Genomic DNA, 23,140 nt, shown 5'->3' with positions numbered 1-23,140 from the left:
ACAGAAAGGATCAGCACTGAACGGAAAGCGAGGAATGACATGGAATGCAATAGTTGGTATTATGACTTAGACAGTTGAGGAGCCAATGATTACAGACACCTTCTTCTAAGTCGTCCTCTATTAGTCACGACTTTGGCCTCTTAGTGATCAAGTAGCAACTGTGTTGCACAGCATGGGCTCTGTTTTCTGCAGTGACTGGGAACATTGGAAGAAGATGGTTCTTCTCCGCTGTACATTAATAATGATGAGTATGATAGGATGCACAGCATGAACGCAGAGGTGATACTAAAGAGATAAAGCATGAACGCAGAGGTGATACTAAAGAGATAAAATGTGTGTAATTCCTCTTCTGGAATGAGAAAGGAAGAATGAGATGGGAATTCGTCGTTTTATGTAATTGATTAAGTCTGCAAATCCACAGATGAAGGAAATCAATCAAATTCAAAGCATTTAAGATGAATGGAAACTCTTCATTTGACGTGCACTTGACAGGAAAGGAGAAGAGCAGCCAAGAGAGGTAACTATGTTAAAAACATAAAATAATGCAGAGACACCAAAGTGGTTCCTCGACGCTTAGAAAGGGAGGGGTAGCAGGATAATAGCCTAAATGGCTCCAAAGCATGAGTGACAACAGCCTTTCTGCTGAAACCCTTACTCCCGTAAAACTTTCAAAATTAAGTTAAAAGATGTAAACTATGAAAAGGTGAAGAAAACCTAATGACGTAATATCACAAATCATACTTCTAATGAACTCTTGAAAAGAGTGAAATGGCCACAGAATTGCTAAGGTAAAAATGGGGATATAAGTTATAAACATCTAGGTAAATTAAAAAATAGCATTCTGGAAACATTAATATTACCAAAATTATAATATTAATGGAATTAAAAGTCTGTGATAATATTCTCATAAGGAGTACATGACTGGAATTAAAACAGTTTATGTTTCTGTATCATTTGGGAAAAGGATGCTGACTGGGTGCTTCATTTTAAAGCCTTATGTATGCATATTTTATATTAAATGATTTCAAATTAAAAATGTATTTAAAAGCAAAGTTTCAAAGAGTAAATTTAAAAGTCAAGTAATATTTACCTACAATAAATAGGAGATTCATCACTAAAAGAAGGTTTAAATTTGGAAATTAAAGACCCAGTGTATCAAAAAACAAAGATGAATTCCTAAGCTTCTATTAGGGCAAAAGAAACTGTAACAGAAAAAAATAAAACAAAAAATCCAAACAGATATTTCACAGAAGAAGAATAGAAATAAGGATGGAAAATGTGAAAACACGTACAACTTCATTATCAACAAGGAGAACTGAAATTATTTCACAATGGGATACTTCTCTATTCTCAACAAATAGAAAAAAAATGTTGCGCTCCCTGCCCCCAAATCCCATGGGGGAAGAGATGAACTCCAAGAAGTGCAGATGATACTGAGAGCTCTGGAGAGACTGCCACTTCTACCCCCTTCTGCTAACACTCCTGGCCCAAGAGGAACCTGCAGAGTGGCCTCTGGGTACAGGAATATAGGTGCAGTCAGCCGCAGGAACCTGCTGGTTGCTGTCTGCTCCCAGAACTGAAGTAAACCAGTCCCAGTACTCACTACACACAGATCCTGTGCGGGAAAGAGCTCGGCCCTCAATGAGCAGACAATACTGAGAACTCAGAGAAGACAACTACTTTGTGCCCACATTCATGACCCAAGAGGAAACTGGCGAGTGCCATTTGTGCCGTCTGGGCACAGAGACCTAGGAGTACTGAGGTGCAGGACCCTTCAGGTTTCTGCCTGCACCTAGAACAGCCATTTAGATCCTGCCCCACATGGGTATACAACATATATATGTATGTATGTATATATACACACACACACACACACACACACACACATATGTGTGTGTGTGTGTGTGTGTGTGTGTGTGTGTGTGTGTGTGCCCTACAATCCCACTCTTGGGTCTATACCATATAGGAAAGTTTTATGAATTATTTGGATTTATATAAAAGAAGGATCCAGGATGGTTTTTATAAGACTAACACTCAAAACTACCGATTTCTGAGTGACAGAGCAGACAAAATGACTACAGCTTATCCAGTGATATATAGTAGTACTTGTGAATTAATTGTCATAGTAATATCTTTACAATCTTGACAAACTCATAAAGGGCTAGAAGCCTTATTAACCTATTTGTGCAACTTTCAAATCAGGTACATTAAACAATATAGCAGTATGCAATTCATGCATATGTATTTACCACACGTCAAAAAACCCACCTTTTTAAAGTATGAGTGACCAACACCACATGGAGTCTGTAGCTATTATCCCTAGGGGATGGAAGAGAAGCACACACAGTATTTTTGATTCTGATACTGCTTTGTTTCTAAGTTCACCTACAATGTAGATCCTTCCATACATGTGTATTATATGGCTCTTTGAAGTAAACTCATTTTAGCTAACAAATATATTTACCTCTAAGGGTATTTGAATAATGATAATTTATAATTTTGAATTGATAGCAGTAGCTACATTTTAAACTATAATATGTAAAATCAGCTGAGATTGTTGTAAAAATCACATTTAGAGAAACTTAACAAAAGTATAGGGCACGTTCTTTGAGTTGTATGTTCTGATTATATATAGTGTCTGAAGAGAGCATGCTAGCTACTGAAACCACGATTTTAAAGAGCTTGTTTGCTCAATTATTTTAGTTTTCAGATTAGTTTTATAGTGTTTCATTTTCATTAACTGAATTGCTCCTGGATTATGCTAAATGAAGACACATAAATTTCTTTTGTTCTCCATCTTTATTAAATTGGGTATTTCTTATTTACATTTCAATTGTTATTACCTTTCCCGGTTTCCAGGCAAACATCCCTCTAACCCCCCTCCCCTTCTATATGGGTGTTCCGCTCCCCATCCACATAAATTTCTAACAACTATATTTTATAAAAATGTAGCCTAAGCAGAAAGGCTCATAGCCACAGTCATTTTCAGTGTCAAATGTTATTTAGACATTGTGTTATAATACACTGATTTCAAATGTTATGTCCAACAAATCTGAATTCTGTTACCACAGAAAGAAAAGACACCTGACCTAACTCGGTTTGTCGTAAAATACACTGTTCTGATGCAAATGCAAGGCCTTCTTTGTCACCCTGTCCTCCATCTCAATTGCATTTATCCAAGTTACTCAACTAACCTGTAAGAAAATGACTCAATTCCGAGCACTCACAAAATGAATTACAGAATTCTCCTACTTTCCAGGTATTTTTAGCACATAGAAAGTTATGTCCGGAGTGGTTGGGAGAAAGTCTAGGCATCACACAGTAACAAAAACAAAACAAAACAAAACAAAACAAAAGGCCCAGATGCTTGTTTGTCAGCCATATTGTACAGAAACCCTTTTATTCAAGAAGTAAATTGCTGTCATACTCATCCTGTCTTTAGCTGGAAGTTTAGCGCTTAACTGTCTTCTCTATCCAAACTCCCATAGTTCTATCAGTTTCAGTCTTCTGTGCTGACAATACAACACAGTCACACTGACAACACACAGCTTCTCTTGTACCTAGAAGTAAGGGTACCCCCACCACAGGAGATCACAGAAACCATCATTTTCTTGTGTAGCTTGAGCTTCTGTACATTTCTGCTCTCCCTGTCCTCAATCCCAGTAGGGTCTTCCTAAGATCTGTATAATTCTGAACGGATGGTTTAGAACTGTAGGAAGAGACTTCCTTAAACCATTGGTTCAAGTGACTAATGAATATCTATAGTCAGATGTAATTTGGTGAAACATGAACAACTGTTTAATAAAGTGACAAATAATTTGACAATGAAATCAGGTGACCTGTAAGCTCATGGAAGAGACACATGGAATAGGTTGAAGACTATCTGAGAAAGGCTTCCAAAGGAAGGAGGGATCCTGCAAGATTTAAGCAGTGGATGAAGAGGTAAAGGCTGCAGTAGGCCTAAGGAGGAAAGGCATGGATACTCTTAGCAGCAGGATTAAGCTCAGACATGTGAAGTGAAGCAAGTACACTGTCGAAAGGACACAGAAGGGACACATCACGGAGCCTGCTCTAGTGAGGACAGAAACAGATCAGGAACATAACCAGAGCAGTCACCAAACTAACGGAATGTTCAACGAATGCCATGTGATTCAAGCAGTCACTCTCCCCTCTGATAGTTTGTTGGCAGTGCACACCTTCTATCATGCCAAATTACTGCAGCCCTAAAGTTGTGTAGAAAAATCTGTGGTAGCACATTAAGTCTTTGCCATCCAGAAAGGATTTGGCCTTTCAGGACTGCTAACAATGGCAACGTCGAGAAAGCAAAGAGAAAATCATCACCCCGTAAAACCAAAATCCCAAGGCCAGTAACCATGCAAACATTCACATTAGGCAGTCGCACTGGAACAAAGGCATGCCTTGGCCCCTAGCCACAAGCAGTTCAGAGAGAGATGGTTCCCAGCAAAACAGAATATGAAAGACTACGTCTCATTGGAATGAAGGGCTTTGTACCAAAGAGTCATAAGAAACTGCCCAGAGACACTCCACGTGACTCCTTCACTGAGTCAACACTTGGTTTCCTGTCCATAAATCTAAGAAAGCATCAACAAAGTAGAGCTGATGCTCTTGAATATAGAATGCCTCATTAGGACAGGAGTGAAATGAGTATTTAGTCCATATTTAGGATACATAAAAAAATGATCCTTTCCACTGGATGAACCAGGGACACAACAGTTACTTTTAAAATAAAAAATATATAAAGAGTAATGTTTTACAGATCCAGATTAAAATTCAGAAAGTATTACAGAGTTATAAAATGAAGATTTTTTTCCAACTAGTAGTAGTTTGTGAGAAGGATTGAATATTGTCTAACTTTGAAAGGGTTTGGTGATGGAAGGAACTTAATATTTTGTATTTGGTTTTACTTTAAACTATAGTAAAACATAGAGGTGAGCAGTAATTCAATTTATTTTAGTAATTAATATAATCTTTAATATAAACAATAATAATATTATTATGTCCTATTCTGACAAGATGGAAATAAACAATAGAAAATGAAACAACTAAAAGTAATTCACTAATATCTTAATATCTGTGAGCATATGTGCCAGATTCTAAATTGAAAGATTTGAAAACATTACCTCATTTAATTAATTATTAAATATTGCAATATCTGTTAATCTCATTCTATAGGTGCACATTGATTATCCAATGGTCAGAGAACTGAAATATGATTACAACAAAAACCAGGCTTGTCTTGCTTCATGACCACAGACCTGACCGTGAACAAGTTGGCATAGGCAGGTCCACAGTAGTAAAAGGAAACAAGTTGATTCCTCAAGACAAGGTTTCTCTGTGTAGTCCTGGCTGTTCTGGAATTCACTACATAGGCCAAGCTGGCCTTGAACTCAATTATCCTCTTGCCTTTGGCTCTGCTCATGGGGATTAAGGATGGGTCACATCATGTCTGCTGAGATATAGGTTCTTAAGCCTGGGAGAAGATATGGGTGATGGGACTGCTGTTGAGTATGGAAGGGTTTCAGGAGGTAAGGTTCAGCAATGGAAGTGTCTTAACATTGTGGTGATGACTAGGCTATATTAGGAGCCACATGGTAATAAACTAAAAAATATATTCAGTAACGCACATTATGATGCAGGAAAGAGAAGAGACAGACAGAGAGACGGAGACAGACAGACAGACACAGAGACACAGAGACAGAGAGACAGAGACAGAGACAGAGACAAAGAGAATCAGAGAAAATAAACCTCAACCAGGTCTAAGCTAAGTGCTTTTCCAACTAGAATTCGTTTAGCTAGGGATGTAAGGACTAGACATCAATTGCTTATATGGTCATTGCAATCCCAGTGGTGTAGTGGATATAAGATTTAGCTAGGTTTCCACAAAGACCACTAATGCCACCAACTTTTAATCACCTTAGCTCTGTTACAGACAGGGGTAGTCTACTAAAGAATACTGAAAAAGAAAATCCCTCCAAACACCTTTGTTATGCTGAGGTATAACATAGGCAAAGGGATTGGATTCATGAGCTTGGATCTTAAAGAAGTCTCTGTAAGGTTTGTGCACTAAAAGACATAACTAGAAAGTACCTTCTTTAAGTATGCACACTTTAAATGAAAAATTGGCAATAATGAATTCTTAGACAAGGAATTTTTCAGGTAATAACTTATGGAATTATGTGTCTCTCTAATTATGAAAAGCTCCTTAATCTATCACCAAACCTGCCAACTAACAAGAATGAGCAGAGGCAGGAAATGAATTTAAAGCATCTCCCTTCCTTGTCTTTGCCAAAAATTTACTCATAAATCATGGCTATTTTTTCCCATGAGTTATTTTTGTAGTCACTCATCCCACTTCATAGGAAATAGTAATTCTGTAAAAATTAAATCATCAAAACCACAATTTAATAAATGAACATCACAGTGATTAAATGTTGAAAGACCCTACTACCTTTAAGGACAGCACATGTCTTCATAGCAACATTATATGCAAAAGGTACTCCATGTCACTCTTCCCACTAGTGTATAAAGGAATCCCTTAAAATTATAATAGCTCCAGGGACTAGGCCACTACCCAAAGACTATACATGGACTGACCCTGGACTCCGACCTCATAGGTAGCAATGAATAGCCTAGTAAGAGCACCAGTGGAAGGGGAAGCTCTTGGTCCTACCAAGACTGAACTCCCAGTGAACGTGATTGTTGGGGGGAGGGCAGTAATGGGGGGAGGGTGGGGAGGGGAACACCCATATAGAATGAGAGGGGGAGGGGTTAGGGGGTTGTTGGCATGGAAACCAGGAAAGGGAATAACATTTGAAATGTAAATAAGAAATACCCAATTTAATAAAGATGGAAAAAAATTACAATAGCTCCCAGGTATAAAATAATTTTAATATTATTTTTCACTATGAAATCTGATTTTGGAAAACTAAAAAGAGATAGTTGTATGACAAAATATGTCAGAATTTAGAAGAGTACCAGCACTTAAACAGACAAACAAACAAACAAAATAACCAATTAAAGAATGTTCTTCCAAGATTCAGCCCACAGGTCAGATCTCATGGAGCTTTAAAAGAATTGCTGTGGACTCACTGGACCTCATTTAGTTGCCTGAGTCATGATCATCTTCAAACCTTAGCATCCAGTGCTCTCCTAGAGAGCTTGTTAAACTGCCAACAGCAGAGACTCATGGTAATAATTTCTGATGAATAAATTAGTCTGGGTGGGATCCAAGAAGTATAATTATGACAGGTCATCAAGCAATGTTGCTATATCAATACATGTTTCTTAATGCAAGAATATGAAGAGGCTCCTTCAACATGCAAAGTAAAACCAAACAGATGCTTAGGAGGGTAAAGCAAAGTGACCATCAGGAAACTAGTAACTAGAACAGCCATAAAAATGTCTTCACATCCTTTAATTAAACCAGTACAAAGCCAATAGTCAAGCTTCTTACTTTCAATAATTCTTTGAAGAATATCATGGTTAAAAGAAAAATGTACCCAGAGTACTTCAGACCCAAAACTTGCCTGCAGAGAGCTGCTCTGCCAGAAGCGCTCTACTCTTAATCCCACAGATGGGACCCCACTTTTGCTCCACTGATTGTCCAAAGAGAAACCCTCTAGGAGGGTGAAGGATATGGGAGACACAGGGCTGCCTGGCCCTGCAACAGTACCCTTCCAGTCTCCATCTGTGTCCATAGCTAAGGCTGTTCCACAGCACTCCATACCCAAAACCTTCCTGGAGATAGCTAGCCTCCCAGGAGTGCTCTCACTCTTAAGATCACAGGCTCACAGGCTCACAGGCTCACAGGCTCACAGGCCCACAGGCTCACAGGAAGGGCAAGCTCCAGTCAGAGACAGCAAGACCAAATGACATCAGGCATAACCAGAAAACTAGAGGCAAGCATAGAAACCTAAGCAACACAAACCAAGACAACTTGGCATCATCAGAACCCAGTTCTCCCACCAAAGCAAATACTGGTCATCTCAATACACCAGAAAAGCAAGATTTCGATTTAAATTCACATCTCATGATAATGTTAGAGGATATTAAAAAAGACATAAATAACTCCCTTAAAGAAATACTGGAGAACAGAGGTAAATAAGTAAAAGTTCTTAAAGAGGAAACACAAAATTCCTTTAAAGATTTACAGGAAAATACAACCTAACAGGTAAAGGAATTGAACAAAACCATCCAGGATCTAAAAATGGAAATAGAAACAATAAAGGAATCACAAAGGGAGACAACCTGGAGATAGAAAACCTAGGAAAGAGATCAGGAATCATAGACACAAGCTTCACCAACAGAATACAAGACATTGAGGAGAGAATCTCAGGGACGGAAGATACCACAGAAAATATTGACATAATAGTGAAAGAAAATGCAAAATGCAAAAAACTCCTAACCCAAAACATCCAGGAAATCCAGGAAGAAGACCAACCTAAGGATAATAAATATAGAAAAGAACAAAGATTCCCAAATTAAAGGGCCAGTAAATATCTTCAAAAAATTATAGAAGAAAACTTCCCTAACCTAAAGAAAGAGATGCCCATGAACATGCAAGAAGCCTACAGAACCCCAAACGTATTGGATAAGAAAAGAAATTCCTCCTGTCACATCATAGTTAAAATGCCAAATATACAATACAAAGAAAGAATATTATAATCAGTAAGGGGAAACGGTCAAGTAATATATAAAGGCAGAAGTATCAGAATTACACCCAACCTCTCAACAGAGACTATGAAAACCAGAAGATCCTGAGAAGATGTCATACCCACCCTAAGAGAACACAAATGCTGGCCCAAGCTACTGTATCCAGCAAAACTTTCAATTACCATATATGGAGAAGCAAAGATATTCCATGAAAACACTGAATTTACCCAATATCTTTCTGCAAATCTAACCTTACAAAGAATAGATGGAAAACTCCAACAAAAGGAGAGAAATTACACCCTAGAAAAAGCAAGAACGTAATCTTCTTGCAAAAAAAACAAAAAGAAGATAGCCACACAAAGCTAATTCCAATTCTAACGACAAAAACTACAGGAAACAACAATCATATTCCTTAATATCTCTTAACATCAATGGACTCAATTTCCCAATAAAGAGACATAGACTAACAGACTGGATATATTAACAGGACCCAGCATTTTGCTGCATACAGGAAATGCACCTCAGTGAGAAAGACAGACACTACCTTGGAATAAAAGGCTGGAAAACAATTTTCCAAGTAAGTGGTCCCAAAAAACAAGCTGGAGTAGCCATTTTAATATAGAATAAAATCAACTCACAACCAGAAGTTATTTAAAAAGATAAGGAAGGACACTTCATACTCATCAAAAGAAAAATCCACAAAGGTGAACTCTCAATTTTGAACATCTATGCTCCAAGTGCAAGTGCACCCACATTTATAAAAGAAACTTTACTAAAGCTCAAAGCAACTCATACAATAATAGTGAGAGACTTTGACACTGCACTCTCAGCAATGGTCATACCATGGAAACAAAAACTTAACAGAGACACTGAAATTAACAGAAGTTATGAACCAAATGCTGTTAACAGATATCTATAGAACATTTCTTCCAAAAGCAAAAGAATATGCCTTCTTCTCATCACCTCATGGTACCTTCTACAAAGATGACCATATAATTGGTGACAACAATAGATACAAGAAGATTGAAATAATCCCATGCAACCTATCAGATCACCATGTTGGCTAAGGCTGGTCTTCAACAATAAAAATAACAGAAAACCCAAACAGACATGGAAGATAAACAATGCTCTACTTAACAACAACTCAGTCAAGGAAGAAATAAAGGAATTAAAGACTTTTTAGACTTTGATGAAAATGAAAGCACAACATACCCAAACTTATGGGAAACAATGAAAGCAGTGCTAAGAAGGAAACACATAGCTCTGAGTGCCTATAAAAAGAAACGGGAAAGAGCAAACACTACCAGCTTGACAGAACACCTAAAAGCTCTAGAACAAAAAGAAGCAAATATGCCCAGGAACAGTGGACAGCAGGAAATAATCAAACTCAGAGCTGAAATCAACCACGTAGAAACAAAAAGAACTATACAAAGAATCAACAAAACTGGGAGCTGGTTCTTTGAGAAAATCAACAAGATAGATAAAACCTTAGCCAGACTAACCAGAGGGCAGAGAGACAATATGCAAATTAACAAAATCAGAAATGAAAAGGGAAACATAACAATAGACAATAAGGAAATTCAAAAATTACGAGATCCTATTACAAAACCCTATACTGAACAAAACTGCAAAATTTGGATGAAATGGACACATTTCTAGACAAATACCAGGTACCAAAATTAAATCAGGATCAGATAAACCATCTAAACATCCTATGACATCTAAAGAAATAGAAGCAGTCATTAAAAGTCTCCCAACCAAAAAAAGCCCAGAACCATATGGGTTTAGTGCAGAATTCTGTCAGACCTTAAAAGAAGAACTAAGACCTCTACTCTTCAAACTATTCCAGAAAATAGAAACAGAAGGAACACTTCCTTGAAGCCACAATTATGCATATCCCTAAACCACACAGAGAACCTACAAAGAAAGAGAACTTCAGACCAATTTCCCTCATGAATATCAATGCAAACATACTCAATAAAATTCTCACTAACCAAATCCAAGAACATGTCACGACAATCATTCACTATGATCATGTAGGCTTCATCCTAGGGATGCACGAATGGTTCAATATGCAGAAATCCATTAATGTAATTCAGTATATAAACAAACTCAAAAAAATGACAATCTCATTAGATGCTGAGAAAGCATTTGACAAAATGCAACACCCCTTTATGATAAAATTGTTGAAAAGATCAGAAACTCAAAGCCCATACCTAAACATACTAAAAGCAATATACAGCAAACCAATAGCCAACTTTAAACTAAATGGAGAGAAACTTGAAGCAATCCCACTAAAATCAGGGACTAGATATGGTTGCCCATGCTCCCTATCTATTCAATAAAGTACTTGAAGTCCTATCCAAAGCAATTAGACAACAAAAAGAGATCAAAGGAATACAAACTGGAAAGGAAGAAGTCAAAATATCACTATTTGCATATGATATGATAGTATACATAAGTGACCCCAAAAATTCCATCAGAGAACTCCTAATCCTGATAAACAACTTCAGCAAAGTCACTGGATATAAAATTAACTCAAGCAAATCAGTAGCATTCCTCTACTCAAAGGATAAAAAGGTTGAAAAAGAAATTAGGAAGTGACACCCTTCACAATAACCACAAATAACACGAAAATACCTCAGTGTGACTCTAACCAAGCAAATGAAAGATCTGTATGACAAGAACTTCAAGTCTCTGAAGAAAGAAATTGAAGATCTCAGAAGATGAAAAGACCTCTCATGCTCATGGATTGGCAGGATTAATATAGTAAAAATGGCCACCTTGCTGAAAGCAATGTACAGATTCAATGCAACCCCCATCAAAATTCCAACTCAATTCTTCATAGAGTTAGAAAGAGCAATTTGAAAGTGCATTTGGAATAAACAAAACCCAGGATAGTAAAAAACTATATTCAACAATAAAAGAACATCTGGGGGAATCACCAGCCCTGATCTCAAGTTCTATTATAGAGTAATCGTGATTAAAAACTGCATGGTATTGGTGCAGAGACAGGCAGGTAGATCAATGGAATATAATTGAAGACCCAGAAATGAACCCACACAACTCTGGTCACTTGATCCTTGAGAAAGGAGCTAAAACCATTTGGGGGGAGAGAGAGAGAGAGAGAGAGAGAGAACACACATGGTGCTGGTTCAACTGGCGGTCAATATGTAGAAGAATGCAAATCACTCTTTTCTTATCTCTCTGTACCAAGCTCAAGTCCAAGCGGATCAAGGACCTCCACATAAAATCAGATACACAGAATCTAATACAAGAGAAAGTCGGGGAAAGCCTCGACCACATGGGCACTAGGGAAATTTTCCTGAACAGAACACCAATGACTTATGCTCTAAGGTCATGAATCAACAAATGGGACCTCATAAAATTGCAAATCATCTGTAATGCAAAGGACACTGTCAATTGGACAAAAGGCAACCAACAGATTGGGAAAAGATCTTTAACAATCCTACATCTGATACAGGGCTCTCATCTAATATATACAACATATTCAAGAAGTTAGACCCCAAAGAATCAAATGATCCTATTTTAAAGAGAGGTAAAGATCTGCGGAATACCAAATGGCTGAGAAGCACCCAAACAATGTTCAACATCATTAGTCATCAGGGAAATGCAAATCAAAACAACACTGAGATTCCACCTCATACCAGTCAGAATGGCTAAGAGCAAAAACTCAGGTGATAACAGATGATGGCAAGGATGTAGAGAAAGGGGAACACTCCTCCATTGTTTTGGGGATTACAAGGTGGTATAACCACTGTGGAAATCAGTCTGGCATTTTCTCAGAAAATTGGACATAGTATTACTACCTGAGGACCCAAGTATACCACTCCTGGGCATATACCCAAAAGATGCTCCAACATATAACAAGGACACATGCTCCACTATGTTCATAGCAGCCTTATTTATACTATTCAGAAGCTGGAAAGAACCCAGATTCCTTCAACAGAGGAATGGATACAGAAAATGTACATCTACACAATGGAATACTGTTCAGCTATCAAAAATAATAACTTCATGAAATTCATAGGAAAATGGATGAACTAGAGAATATCTGAGTGAGGTAACTCAGTCACAAAGAACACACATACTATGCACTCACTGAGAAGTGGATATTAGCCCAAAAGCTTGGAATATCTAAGACAAAATTTACAGATCATATGAACCCCATTAAGAAGGATGTCCAAAATCTGGATGCCCAAAATCTTCTTATAAGGAAGAACAAACTACAGTAGAGCAAGAACTGAAGCAAAGGTCATCCAGAGACTGCCCACCTGTGGACCCATACCATATGCAGCCACTAAGTCCACTCACTATTGCTGATACCAAGAAGTTCTCGCTGACAGGAGGCAGATATGGATAACTTCTGAGAAGCTATGCCAGAGCCTTACTGATACAGATGAGGATGCTTGCAGCTAGCCATCAGAATGGGCACACCAATGGAAGTGTAGAGAAAGGACTCAAGGAGCTGAAGGGTTTTGCAACCCCATAGGAAGAACAATAATATCAACCAACCAGATCCCACCAGAGCTCCCATAGATTAAACCACCAACCAATGAGTACACATGGAAGTCCCATGGCTCCAGCTGCATATGTAGCAAAGGATGACATTGTCTGGCATCAATAGGAGGAAAAGCCCTTGGTCCTGTGATGGCTCTTTTCCCCAATTTAGAGGAACGTCAGGGCATGGATGTGGGAGTTGGTTGGTGGGAGTGGGAGCATACTCATAGAAGAAGGCAGAACAGGGAGTGGGGATGGGAGGGAGGAAAGGGGATAATATTTGAAATGTAAATACATGAAATATCCAAGATAAATAAATTTTAAAAAAGAAAAATGAAGTGTTAAAGATCTTTATTTGTTCTAGCTTTCTTTAAATTTATTTAAAAAAGCTTCCTGTGCATATTTGGTCATCAAGGAAACATATTTAATATATACTAAAGCAAAGTGTAAAATCATATAAAATACCATGTCAAAGGAAGCATTCCTTCATTAAATAAAAAAAAATAGTTTGACATGCAGTTATCATACATGATAAGTAGCTTTTGGCAGAATCAGAAAAGAAGTATAAGCTCAATGTAAATTTTTGGATGATTTTCAAGTGAATACTAACTAGTCCTTAATTGAAAAAGTTAAAAGACTATGAAAAGGTTGTAGGCAAGGGCCTCTGGCATGGTTCAACAGGGAAAACACTTGGTGCCAGACTTGCCAACATGAGCTCGGTATCTGATAACTCCATGGTGAACAGAGAGAACTCCTAAAAATTCCATCAACTGACTTCCACATAAAAGTCATGGTACATGTGCATGTGCATGTGCATGCATACACACACACGCGCGCGCACGCGCACACACACACACACACACACACACACACACTCAGAGCAAAATAGAGCTTGAGGACAAAAAGTGGTTTTGGATCTAAGATTTAAGATTTTTGAACTCTAAAGTAACTTTGACAGGAAGAAGAAGTCAATTGTCAAAATGCAATGGTTAAGTGGTACAGAGTAGAATATGAGAGGCACAGAGACTAGAAAACTGTGTCAGTTTCTAAACAAAGGACACGGGAGTAAAAGCCAATTATAGTAATAAGAACTTAGAAGACAAGAGAGGTTGCAATACCAACCAAAAGTGGGGCCAATGAAACTAAATTTTAAAATGTTTTAAACCTTCGTTAAAAAGAACTGAATCAAGTGAATAGACAGTAAAATTTGAGTTGATTTGCTTGGAACTGAACGTCCTCAGCTTCACTTATTGGCAGAGCTCCCATCAAAGACATAGGCTGAAGAGCCTCTAGCATCACAGCCAGTAATTCTATCAGCCATGCATGTCTCCGTTGCTCAATCATCTATCCGTTACATGTCCCCCTTGCTTTGGTCACACTCCTCCTCATACCAGATGGCTCCCGAGGTGGTATAGCCGTCTCTATTTAACATTTGGCACTCTTGTCTTTAACTGGTGGTTTTTGAATTACATTAGCTTTTAGGTTTGACCCTGTTAAAAAAGTTTTTGGTTGTGTGGAAGGTGTTCACAGTTTATTCTTAGACTGTGAAATGCTGCCCAGAGTTTCAGGTGGAAGATATCCAGCACTGGTTTAAATATCCATAGGAACAGTTGGGACCAGAGAACTGTACATAAGAATGCCTGATGAAATCACTAAAAAAGAGAAGGTAGACAGAGGGGAGAGGATCCAAAATAGAATCTGTGTATTCTTGTGGCGGAGCAAGGGGATGGATAAAGTAGGAAAGAGGGAGAAGATAGAATAATCAGAATTCGGGGAAACAATGTAGCTCAGAGCCATGGGTGCCAAGGAAAGAATGACTCACTGGAAAGTAGGGCTAGAGACTGCTCCCATCTGCTGAGAGAGCAGAAAGGCAGGGCACACAGAAAGACACCTGGTCCGAAGCTTTTAGGCAGCAGGTCCCTGCACTGATGGAAGCTGTGAATTGATAGCACCATTCTCCATTGAATCCCACAGAGAAGCGACAAAATAGCAGTCTTCTGGGCCCCACTGAAGGGCAGGGAGATTACAGTGTGCTACTGCATAAGTGAAAAGCAGTTTACATATTCACTCAAATAACGTTTGGAAGGTGGGTTGGTAGAGCATTTATTTTATATCTGAGGGAGTCTGTCTAATGCCACAGGACCGGGCAAATCTGGAATTCAATTCCAGGTTTACCCATGTAGAAACTCATTGTTATAGTCGCAAAGCACATCTTATGAGCAACTATTGCCAACACCCTTATTCAATAATGATCTGAATTCAGAATCAGAAGAGGTCTGATTGTTCATAATTTTAGGACTATTTTATGAGGAACCACTTCAATTCTGTAATGACACCTATGTAAATTAATATCAGAAAATGCACTCTTGCCTTGATATTTTATGTTTCTGGCATACTTCATTTTAAACTTAGTCTGATAATGTTTGTGAACATGCTTAAAAGCCAAGATGTCGACATGTTATTTTCCTTCTTGACAACTGTGTAATCTGTAGACTTTAATAAATAAAAATGATTAGCATTTCAAAGGAAAATAAACAAATGTCTGGAAGAAACACAGTTAGCTGAGAGAGTTTCAAAGCCTGGTCTGTTTGAGTATGTCTTTCCGAAGAAGCGCAAAGTAGACATCATCTTGTAACTCCTCCTCCCAGGTCTAGGCAGTATTTGAAGGTGAGTACCTTTGCCTTTGGGTTTGGGGTTTTGTTTTGTTTTGTTGTTGATTTTTTTGCACATAGTGGGTTGTTTCTATGCTCATTCATTTTAGTTGATTATCCTTTTTAATTATGTAACTCTAACTATATATTAAACAGTGCTTTCTGGCATATATCTCTAACTCCTGAGCTTATATATGCATAGAAATTCTAGGAATAATGCTTATCCTGATGTAATGTCAGGCCTAGACACATACAATATGATATGAGGCAAACTCATGGTAGAATTTGTTTAAATAATAATTAATAATAATATAATTAACATATATCAATGATGGAAAACAACTGAGATAGACGTGGACTATTGAAGAGAGTGTAAAATCATACAATGGCCCTAGAACAGCTTGGAGCAGAACCCAGCACAGTTCATACCTATGACTTCCACTTCCTTTGGATACTCAATAGAAACCATCTGCAAAGGAGTTTTTAAAAGGTTCATAATTATTGTAGCCCTAAACTGGAGACAAGCCAAATGTTCATCCAAACAGGAATAAGCAAGTCATGGGGTACCTCAAAAACTGCTCAGAGGAAATAATAAACAAAACAAGGGATAGTGTGTGTGTGTGTGTGTGCGTGTGTGTGTGTGTGCATAAATATATTGCAATATTGATACGTTTCAGAAGTACTAGGTCCATTCAAAGAAACTAAACACAAAAGAGAATATTTTTGCCATTCAATTTATACCAAGTACAAGACAAACAAAATAAATTATAGCAAATGTCAGAATAGCTGTTGGAACCAGGAAGACTCCCTCTGAAGACAGATATGTCCTGTGTTTGAGTTGGGTATTCTAATGCAGTTATAAATGAATAAGCCGAATGTACTATTGACTTACATCGTCAACCTTTGTACATTTGATCATATTTAAATTAAGTCTTACTTAATTAAAAATAAATCAATAACACCTGAAAATATCCTTTATTGGTCCAGTTAGTCGTCTTAGCTAGATTAGCCGCACCCTTACAGCTCAGCACCACGGCGAGGGTCAGAGGCCAGGATCAGCTCGATAGCCCCCATCTGAGTTTTCAGGCAACCACATTTTCTCTGCTACTTTTGCAGTCCTTGTCCCACTCCAAATTTCTAGAACCTTTCTATGCTTCTGAGAGCTTTCTGTACCACACTGCTGACCTGGAACTGCCTAGCCTGTCTCCTCATTCCTATCAACATTTATCTTAGAAAATGCTAGTAAAATGTCTTTCATGACTGTGAAAATGCATAAAATGCCACAATCTGAAGACCTTTTTCCAAGAGCTACACGGTGAGAATAAAAATGGAAATAAAATTAAAAATATAAAGTAGCAATAAGTTTTACTACAAGAAAATATTAATTTCCTACTAGTAATACTAACATAAATACAATTATATATCTGGCTATTTTAACTGAAAAAACAACATTTTCCACATTAGTAGTAAACAGAATAAATGTTCAACACGTAAGCAAGTGTTTTTATGAATTAGTTTGGAAAATAAAGGATCCCTGCACCCCCCCTCCCCTAGAAGACTGGAAATGGCAACTTGCAATACACTGAAGTGTAATTGGTATGTTGGGAAGATGTTCAAGCAGAGGAAAGATAAACAGAGTATAGCAAGAGATAAAACAGTCTGTCACTATCAGTTGTCCTCAGAGATGTCCTGCTTACTGATTAGTCTAGTAGATAATGTATACAGATGCCTGGAATAAGACGACTCAGTTCACCCCAGAGTCCTAGAAGCTGAGAGATAAGTAAGTCTGTTAACCTATCACATTCACTTTGTGCTTAGCATATGTACTTATTCTGAATCGTCATATGCAATAGCATGTTTACATAGTTTTAAGTGTAAACAGACATGTCCAACATAAAAATAATTGATAAAGTAAGGAGGGTGCAGGTACCATGAGACAGAATGCAGTCCCCAACAGGCAATTAGTATATTAAAAATTCTTGCCATACCTATAAATATGTGCTAACATTGAATATATGGTCTGATCCATACTAGACAAACACAGTACTATTGATCTATATCCTTAGTCCCTTTCTTATACTTATTTTATTCCTGAAACAAACAATTCTGGCCTTAAGCCCACTCTGAAGTTCAGACAATCCTCAAACTCATTGCAATCCTGTTCAATTAGGTTCCAAAGTAGCTGAGATTTTTAGGCCTATACCAACTGGGCCAGCAGCCATATATTTTTCCTTAAAAATAAATGTTTTCCAAAACAGTTTACTCAGAACTGTCCTCTTTTAAAAATGTTTAACTACGTAAAGGCAAACTCCAAAAATCATATGCCAAAATCTTTGCAGGAGTTCCCTTTGGATATTATGATTATGAATGCTGTAATCATTTTTTCTCAAACTTATTCAACTCTTCCACAGTGACAGTGATGATGAGTAATAGCAAATGTTACTGAAAACTCCTAAGAGTTCCAAGTGTTCCAGGAATGTGACAGGAGAAAAGCTGAAAATGTAAGAGGGTCCCACTTTCCTTCTCTTGTTACCAGCAGTGGATGTTAGAACATAGCCACGTCCTTCTGCCTCATCTCCCCAAGGACTCACGTTGGAAGACCTTCCTTCCCAGTACATTTTCCTCCTTTCCACACTCCGATGTGATTACCTCCCTCCTTTAAAACCTCTCCTTAATATTATAAACTAAGCAAGGAATGAATTTAAACTGTCTGCCTAATGGTGTACACGGGAGTTATGAATGTTCTCGGTTTAAGTAAATTCTAATAAATAAAGTCAGTCAAAGATAAGAGAAATTCTTTAAAAACTATAAACAAGAAAATGATTAGTTTCTCTGGCCTTGTTTAAGATCAAGGGAGTTACTTAATTTAAATGTCTTCGCTGAGGATGACTTGGCTGTAATTAGACAGCCCTACATTTGGGTCCCTGATAAACAGAGCTGCTATGGGAAAGACACCTAATCCGGTCTCGGAGTCTTCATTTGTAAGACTAGGCATATGCTGCTAGCATGGAAACATCCCTCTTAATGTTCCGAGATTCTCGCTCTAGAAGTGTTTTTGTCATTCTACAAAAAGTTCAAAAAGAATGCAAAGTCGCAATCCAATTACACTGTCATTTTTAAGAAAGTATGCCTGACTTAAGAGTAAGAGCAAGATAGGGGACGTTCATACAATATTTACCATTAGAAAATCACAAACATTAAAGCAGAGAAATGTTGGGAAATGACAGGACAAAACCTAAAGTGTTATAAATAGGATATGATGAAATGCATGCTGGAAAAGCACCTGCCACAAAGCTGTCTTGGTCAAAGGAAAGAGTGTTAAACATTCAATATTTTTTAAAACTTAAAATAACACCAGCACTTTAGATTGCATAATAGGCTAAAATAATCATTTCTAAGGATATTGGAAATGACTGAGGATGATCAAATGGGGGGACAAAAGGAGACTGAAGGCTGAGGTATTTAATTATGTCTGATCATACCTATATCTTCCTAGCTATAGGAAAGATGAGTGGTAGCTCTGGATATCCTATACAATCAATAATAATGACTATGACCCTTTAAAGAGAATATACAGCAGCTTACTTTCCATGTTCTGCAGACTTTCCCAAGAAAGAGCAATACATTTTCCAATTAAAACTCTAGTTAACATTCCATTCACAGTAATTGATCACTACTGTGAAGGTATCAAGTTCAAGAGCTTTTTGACAAGATTCCTCATGATTTATCTGGATGTAAGGCAGTCTTCACTAAGAGGTGCCCATTATTCTCAGGTTCAAGCCTGAGAATAAGCTTATAAAGTCATCCATTGTAGATCCTACTTCACAGAAAGATACCTTCCTCAGAGAGTTGTGCGAGGACCATGCATGACTTCTCTCAAGTGAAAACATTAATTTAATATGCAAAGTCTTCAGTATTATCCCAAATTTTCTAAGGAACAACTCTTGCGATACAACAAAGTTATATTACAGTTTCTATATGCCCCCTGTGTGGTTTTGATGGAATTTAAAATCTGAGAGTCATTAGCATATGTCAGAAAATTATTTAAATGATTAACTTACTGCATTATTACAATGCTTTTAATCCCCCCACCCCACCAAAAAAAACTGTATAGCATTTTAGAAACACTGTCTTATTTATTTCTTATACTATTTGGTACCCTGAGGATTGATAGCATTATTATTTTAGAGAGGTCATCTAGCTTATAACCAGTATACCTTAATACCTTTAGTTTTTATTTTCACTCCAATCTATGATACATTTTAATCAATGATATTAAGATACTTACAAATGGATCTCTAAATATAATATCACATGTACATTACAGGCTGTTCGTAGTTTTAAAAAATCATATCTTTTAATAAGTTCCAACTAACAGAACATACGTGTTGTTGCTTCTACACAAATAGAAGGCATCCAGGAACTGTCTACAAACATGTGAGTACTAGGAGTGTTTGTCAAAGGACCGTGAGAGATAACACTAACCACATTCGTTGTCACAAGGGAATTCAACTTTAGGAAATTAGAATGCTATTTTGAAAATGTAAGAAGTATTCATTTACACTATGAACACACCTTAGCCTTATCTCAAAGCTCTCTGGTGACTCCATGATTCAGCTAGAGGGACTGCCTCTTGCAAGCTAGGCAATATGCACGGTAGCTGCACAAGCAAAAGGCGTTTTCTTGGTAAGACTATCTATATAAATTACTTTGTCATCTCCATGAAGAATAGAATGCTTTAATTATTAACTTTTGACAGACTATCTCAATTTTCCAAGTGCTCTTTAATAATTCCCCACAAGTAATTGGGTATTTTAATTATATATAGCTCCTTGTCACTGTTCATCTAAAAAACATTATAAGATTAGTTAAATAAAGATGTATCCTGCCTGACTGTTTTCCCAGGTTGTATTCTCATTGTTTTCAAGTTATTTCAACCATGATACAAATGTTTGTCCTTCAAATTGGATTGTTTTTTTTAATCATGCTTTTTCAAACCATAATAAACAGCAAGAAATTTTAAGTCCTGCAAAGTCAATCATCTTTTCTTTCTGATCCAACAGTCTTAGGGAGAGAGGACATCAGGGTTTCCCACATTCCCACAGAATCATTCAGCTTCTTAAACTTTGATCCTTTAAAGTCAGTGCACACACAACATATGTTCATCTGTTTGGGTGGAAGCAAGCCATTGGGACCCAGGGAATCTGCATGAGGAATGTAAGTTCCAGCTCTTATGCTTATAAACCTGGCTCAGGCCACACACTACAAATGACCAAGGCAACAATCTTTCCTCATGGGAAAAATGATGCAGAAATCAGCCATGCCTAATTTATAGGATTTTTGTCTATATCAAATGAGATAAAATTAAAAAAAAAACACTTTGTAGAGGCCAATGTGATCTGCAAATCTGAAAACTAAGATGTAACGAGACAAGTTCTCAATTTAAAAAGCAAAACGACACCTCTGCCAGTCTCCTGTAGCAATGTGTCCTGAGGGAGGGTGTGGGTCCACTGGCTCGGGTGTTATTACAGGGTCACAGGAATAACAGAAAATATATCAGGAGATTAAACGAAAACAAGAGCAAAGATACGGTTTTGCTCCTCCTGTGATCTGGCTTCAGGTAAGAAGCAAGGCATCTCTAGGGTGGTTGGCAAGAGGTGTGCTGGCTCAGCATGAAATCCTGAGACACAAAACACATTTTTTCCAGCCACTTTTACGTCTGTCAGCCCAGGAAGATAATATCCTACAGCAAGCACCACATACTTAGTAAGCACTTGCTGACTGATTGGTTTCTGCTTTCTTGGCATTGGTTGGGACAGTGATTCGTCAGTACAGCCTGTGTGGAAACACCCTCATTTTGATAATAACCTAAATACTGACTTATTGTGAATGAGGAGTTTGAATAAATGGAATTACATAAGAATAGTGATCTCCCTGTACACAAGCTGTCATCATTCATCTTGCCTTTGCAGGCCTTGTTCTAGCAAGGGGACCAAGGCATCTGTGCAGATAGAATAAATCTCAAGTGAAACAAGATATAAAACACACATGAACACACACACACACACACACACACACACACACACACAAACTCATCATTGATCACAGTACTCAGAGCCTTTGAATAGCATTACTAAGAAAAGTGAGTTTATAATCATATGATTTCATTTGTTTTGAAGAAATTCAGAAGGCTGGGAGCCTATTTAAAGACAGAGCATTTGCTTGCTTGTGCAAGATATGGGGTTTGATTCCTAGCAGTGGGATGAAAAGATCAAAAACCAATTATAATTTTAGATAAGGTATGAGTGATGGTAATTTCCTTACATAAAGACTTCTACCTCTACACTTAATTTGTAAGTTACTTCAAAGCCTCTCTGAAGGTGTTCCTCCTTATGGAAGACTTTCCACATTCTCTACTGGACACAATTTCGTTCATTTCTAAACAATGCTACTGCCATGGGCAGATCCTCATGGTCAGGCATACCATCTGAAGAATGCCAGATTCATCAAACTCCATAGAGCATATGAGCTTATGAGCATATGAGGTGAGATCTAGCCTCATGTGTCAACCCAGAAGTTCTTTGACTAAATTGCCCTGATCTCAAAACCCTAGGCTGCTGCTGTCATCAGAAGTTATCTTTGGGAAACAGAAATGATGACTTACTCTGTAGAGTGACTGTCCCAACACTTCTTGCATTCTGTTGACACTCAGCAGAAATAAATGTAGGCCAAATGGGCATAAAGCTTTGCCTGTTACAGTGGTTCACCAAACAGCCTCTCTTTTCCAATAAGTGGAAGCAAACAATTAAAGTATGGACATTAAGTGCCTGTTAAAAACTGTTCACATATTTTAAGAAGCCATCAGGCTGTCTCTCAAAAACAGATAATTAAATAGAAGAGCCTGGAAAATGACTCTGGTTAAAGCACTTGCTACTTTCTCAGAGATCCCAATTTTAATTATTAGTACCCATATGTTTAAACACAACCATCTATAACTCCATGGGATCCAATAGTCTCTTCTGGCCTCTGATGGTGCCCTATGCGCAAACATACAGAAAAAGCACCAATACAGAGAACAATAAAACTAAAGAGATAGATAGATAGATGATAGATAGATAGATAGATAGATAGATAGATAGATAGATAGATAGGCAGACAGACAGATAGTGGAAGGGAGGGAGTGAGGGAGGGAGTGAGAGAAGGAGTGAGTGAGTGAGTGAGTGAGTGAGTGAGTGAGTGAGTGAGGGAGGGAGGGAAGAAGTGAGTGAGTGAGTGAGTGAGGGAGGGAAGAAGTG

The 23,140-nt window shown here is 37.7% G+C and overlaps 2 protein-coding genes across 49 annotated transcripts in view; both read right to left on the bottom strand.

Annotated features, from left to right (window-relative positions):
- Window positions 1-23,140, bottom strand: part of Nrxn1 (neurexin 1) — a 1,146,022-nt gene that overhangs the window by 396,841 nt on the left and 726,041 nt on the right. The gene's annotated exons all lie outside the window — the stretch shown is intronic.
- The window catches only part of LOC120093186 (60S ribosomal protein L10a-like), a 38,782-nt gene extending 15,642 nt beyond the window's left edge, over window positions 1-23,140 (bottom strand). Inside the window, exon 1 of the mRNA XM_063262568.1 lies at window positions 1-23,140. This exon is cut by the window's left edge and continues 15,642 nt beyond it. The gene's annotated coding sequence lies outside the window, so the exon portion shown is untranslated.

The sequence above is a fragment of the Rattus norvegicus genome, chromosome 6 (genome assembly GCF_036323735.1).
Source record: "Rattus norvegicus strain BN/NHsdMcwi chromosome 6, GRCr8, whole genome shotgun sequence".
In the NCBI taxonomy this organism is placed as follows: Eukaryota; Metazoa; Chordata; class Mammalia; order Rodentia; family Muridae; genus Rattus; species Rattus norvegicus.
Note: the sequence above shows the minus strand (reverse complement) of the source record. Positions and strands in the feature narration are given on the sequence as shown.